The sequence below is a fragment of the Puma concolor genome, chromosome E1 (genome assembly GCF_028749965.1).
Source record: "Puma concolor isolate L17-30 chromosome E1, mPumCon1.1.hap2, whole genome shotgun sequence".
In the NCBI taxonomy this organism is placed as follows: domain Eukaryota; kingdom Metazoa; phylum Chordata; class Mammalia; order Carnivora; family Felidae; genus Puma; species Puma concolor.
Genome location: NC_141680.1, coordinates 31032019 through 31036812, shown reverse-complemented (window position 1 = coordinate 31036812; position 4794 = coordinate 31032019). Strand labels below are relative to the sequence as shown.

General features: G+C 42.6%; 1 long non-coding RNA gene across 1 annotated transcript; it reads right to left on the bottom strand.

Moving 5' to 3' along the window:
• Positions 1-403: 403 nt before the first annotated feature.
• LOC147574243 (uncharacterized) lies at positions 404-1806 on the bottom strand. The gene is made up of 2 exons (XR_015243716.1): positions 1288-1806; positions 404-665 (listed from the first exon to the last, which is right to left on the bottom strand). It is a non-coding gene; the product is annotated as an uncharacterized LOC147574243 (long non-coding RNA).
• Between the last annotated feature and the right edge of the window lie 2988 nt (positions 1807-4794).

Sequence of the window (4794 nt, the reverse complement as noted above, 5' to 3'; positions counted from 1 at the left end):
TAACAAATTAAAAAAAAAAAAAAAAGAAAAGAAAAATACCATCCTGGCTTTCCCATATGACACAGATCTAGAAGAAGGACCAACCAATGAAGGGTCTATATGCACATGCTGATTTTCTATTTCTTGGAAGAAAACAAACTAGTTTTGAATGTTTTTTTATTTTAAATGTTTCTTATTTTTGACAGAGAGACAGAGAGCGAGCAGGGGAGGGCCAGAGAGACAGGGAGACACAGAATCCGAAGCAGGCTCCAGGCTCTGAGCTGTCAGCACAGAGCCTGATGCAGGGCTCAAACCCACGAACCGTGAGATCATGACCTGAGCCGAAGTCAGACGCTTAACCAAGTGAGCCACCCAGGCGCCCCTGAACTGGCTTTGAATTTAAGAGCACGCTCAGAAGTCGTAATTCTTGAGGAAAGAAGCTATTTATTTATTGAGGGGAAATACAAAAGGCCCATTCCTTTTAGGCATGAAATTTATACTTGGTGAAGTTTTCATCAATAAAAACTCATTTTACTAAATATTTTCTGGTAAAAATACGGTTTGTTTTTTCGGTGCGAAACCTTCCATGCTTGTTCTTAAGGGTAAGGCTTGTGGGAGACTAAGGGAGATAAAGTGAACATACTCTTTAATCAGAGAGGCACTTGGCTTGGCAGTGAAATGGAACCCTGAAAAGTAAACAAAGCACATTGTGTGAAAAGGAGCTAGTTTAAATTAATCTTGCTTTTCCAATTTGAAAACATGCTCATGGTTGTTAGCAACTGAGTCAAGACATTTAAATCATATATATACTTTTATATCTTGACAGTGACCTTTTATAAGTGTGCAGTGGGGATAAGATGATGAGCAAAGCAATGCTCCAGAAAGAGCATTTTAGGTAATTGAACATGAAATGTGTTGCAATCTGATAACATTAATAATACGCAATCGCTACTTTCCATCTAATATGCAGTTCATTTGGCCAGAGTCTAACTAAAGCACTCTATAAATGTTAGCATATGAATCCTGTTGTAAGTCTATAAAGTACGCAGCCCTATTTTAGTGCTTTAGTTTTGAAGTATCTCTGTATTCGTTATCTATTCTGGATAACAAATTATCCCAATTTAGTAGCTTCAGACAACCAGTCTTTACTATCTCACACAGTATCTGGGGGTCAGGAACTGGGAATGGCTTAGTTGGGAGGTTCTGGCTCAAGGTGTCTCACGTAGTTGCCGTCAAGGCATAGACTGGGGCAACAGTCATCTGAAGGCTTGACCGGGGCTTGCAGATCTTTTAATGTGTCTAACTCACAATCCTGGTGAGATCACGTTGCCGACAGCAAACCTCAGTTCTTCTCTACATGGGCCCCTCCACTGGGTTCCTTGATTGTCCTCATGATATGGCAGCTGGCTTCCCCCAGAGAAGTGATCCACAAGAGGGAACAAGGTAGAAGCCATGATGCTGTTTGTGACCTAGCCTTGGAATTCACACACCATCATTTCCTTCACATTCCGCTCATTAGAAACCAGTTACTAAGTATAGCCGATGCTCAGGGGGCTGGGAACTAGGTCCCACTTCTTGAAGAATTAAAGAATTTGTGGTTATATTTTAAAACCACCATAAGCCCCTATTTACAGATGGGGAAATTGAGATGGATGATGGCTTATCGGTGCCAGGTCACCAAGCTACTAGTATGACCCTACGTGCAAGGTGGCAGGCTGTTTTATTTCCCCTCGTCCGTGCCATCCACACACAAAGCAAAACAGAAAACCCCATGTTCCTGAAGTCACTGCACACAAATTCAAACATCGGCCTCTTTAAAATGGCCAAGATGGGGGCGCCTGGGTGGCGCAGTCGGTTAAGCGTCCGACTTCAGCCAGGTCACGATCTCGCGGTCCGGGAGTTCGAGCCCCGCGTCAGGCTCTGGGCTGATGGCTCAGAGCCTGGAGCCTGTTTCCGATTCTGTGTCTCCCTCTCTCTCTGCCCCTCCCCCGTTCATGCTCTGTCTCTCTCTGTCCCAAAAATAAATAAACGTTGAAAAAAAAAATTAAAAAAAAATAAAAATAAAAAAAAATAAAATGGCCAAGATGGTCTAAAAGCAGCAGCGGGCTTTATGTTTGGAAATGGAGGAGACGGACATTAGACTGGAAGGTAGGGGTCAGCTTTCCTCTGAATCGGCTCTGCCACTTTGAGAGGAAAACATTCTCCAGGGACGGGCTCCTCTTTTGTAAAACAAGAAGGGTTGGCTGAGCGGTTTCCAAACTTGGTTGCCCATCACAGTCCTCAGGGGAATGAAAGACTCTCTGGCCCTTTAACCTCCAGGAATATCTATGATTAAAAGGTCCCTGGGAGTCAGAGGGCTAGCTGTGCACATGCATATGTTGGGCTAGATTACTTCCTATGTGTTCAGCTCCGACATTATCGGAACTTCTCCGAGTGCATGTGCCCGGGAAAATCACTGGTTCTCAAGCCTCACTACAATCGTCAGGGAAATGTCTGAAAAATATGATGCCTGGGGCCCTCCCCAGGCAAAATAAATCAGACATTCTGGGGTGGAGCCCAGGGATCATTATGGTTTGCTTGTTTTCATCAGTATGTTTTAAATAATCGTGCTTAGCCTTGGTTGCCCATTAGAATCACTTGGGAAGTTATAAAAAAGGCCACTGCCCAGATGGTCCTCCAACCAATTAAATCAGAATCTTCTGGGTGGAGCCAAGCATCAGTAATTTTTTAAAGCTCCCAGGTGATTAGAATGGATACCCGCACTGACCTTATGTTTGCCTCATTTGCGATGATTCCAATGCCTCCTCACCCATAAGAGATTATTCACAAGTTCACCTATACTTCAACTTAAAATAAAAGTTAAAAAGAGATTATTCAGAGGACAAATTATTCAGGAGGCTTAGATGCCACCATACTCTAAGAAAAAATACACCTGACATGGAAGACATTCAACATCTGAAATGGAAGTGAGTTCCATTTCTGGCAATATGGCGGATGAAATAACTTTAATTAAAATCCTCCCACTACAACCCATCTCTAATCACTGGCCAAAATGTAAGGAATACCCAGTGAAATGAGGTCATGAGATAGGCCCCCAGGGCCAGAAGCCAAAGGGAAATGGCAGTTAGCATGGTGAGAAAGTAAGTGGGGACGGAGCTGGCGTTGGGCAGTTTGCTGGCTTTGAAAGCCTGGAGTTTCAGCATCCCAATGGGAAGGACACTGTGGTTTGGGCCTGTCCAAAGCAGGGAGGGGCTACTGAGGTCCCCACATTAAGCCGGAGCCCTCAAAAGGGTGAGTCATTTTAGAAATAATTCACTGGAAAAAAAATCTTCCTAATGGCACAGGAAGACAAGAACATTTGACTGTCTTGGCATGATTTGAAAGTGGAGAAAGAAGTCTTCACTGAGAATTTGGGACCACAGCCCACCTGGATATAAATTTGGGGCTGGGAATTACCCTACCTGTAGGATCCAGGAACCAGGAAGCCCAAAACTGGTAAGTAAAGATAAAAATGCAGACCCAACATCAAACCACAAAACATATGTGGATACCATCCACCATAACCGAGAGGCAGTAGACACGAGAGTCCTGAGAACCTCAGGAGAGACAACTATCAGACAGACTCTACATTAAGTTTAAAATTATTAAAGACATAAAAGAACATTTGGAACCATGAGAAAATAACAGTATTTTTTAAAAGGTGGATTTGAAAGAGAACTAAATAGAACCTCTGGAAATGGCGTATACTGTCACTGCAATGAAACTCAGTGGAAGGGTTACACAGCAGAGTAGCCACAGCTGAAGAAAAAAACTGCAAATGAATCTGAGGAAATTGCCCAGGAATCATCACAGAGAGACAAAGTGAAGGAAAGTCTGAAAGAAAGGTTCAGGGTATGCTGCCTCGAAAGGGAGGGGGGGCACATCATACACCTAATACAGGTACCAGAAGGAGAGAATAGAGAGAATTAGGGGACACAGGACTTAAATAGACAATGACAGAAAGGTTTGCAGATTTGATCAAAACAAAACAAAACAAAACATGAATCCTAAGATTTGGGATATGCAATGAATCTTGAACTAGGTAAATAAAAAGAAATTCACACCTAAACACAGCACGGTAAGACTGCAGGAAGCCAAAAGCAAAGAGAAAATCTTAAGTCTGGAGTGAAAAGCCAGATTACCTACAAAGGAAATCTACATGTAGACTGACAGCAAACGTCTCCACAACAGAGAAACATAAGAAGTGTGTTGGGGGTAAAACAACATTAGATCTAGATTCTATCCCCAAAGAGATCATCATTCAAGGACGAGAGTACAGTAAGACCATTTTATATTTGTGGAGAAAGCAGGTGACTCAATAACTTCCCTGGAAGTCCTACTAAAAGATATGTTTCAAGGAAAAGGGCTGGTAACTAGAAAAAAAAAGAAAAAAAAAAAAGAATGGTATGCCAGAAACAAAGGTGAACAATTTGGTAAACCTGGGCAAATCTAGACAAGAACTGCATAAAACCAAAATGACAGTTAGTGATCCAACGTAGGCGTATTAGAAGCAGGTGGGTCCAAAATAACAAGCCACACTAACATGTAAGAGGGAGGATGTAATGGAAATGGAATCATTCTTAGTTTACAGTATAGTTTTTTTTTTTTAATTTTTTTTTTCAACGTTTATTTATTTTTGAGACAGAGAGAGACAGAGCATGAACAGGGGAGGGGCAGAGACAGAGGGAGACACAGAATCTGAAACAGGCTGCAGGCTCTGAGCGGTCAGCACAGAGCCCGATGCGGGGCTCGAACTCATGGGCCGTGAGATCATGA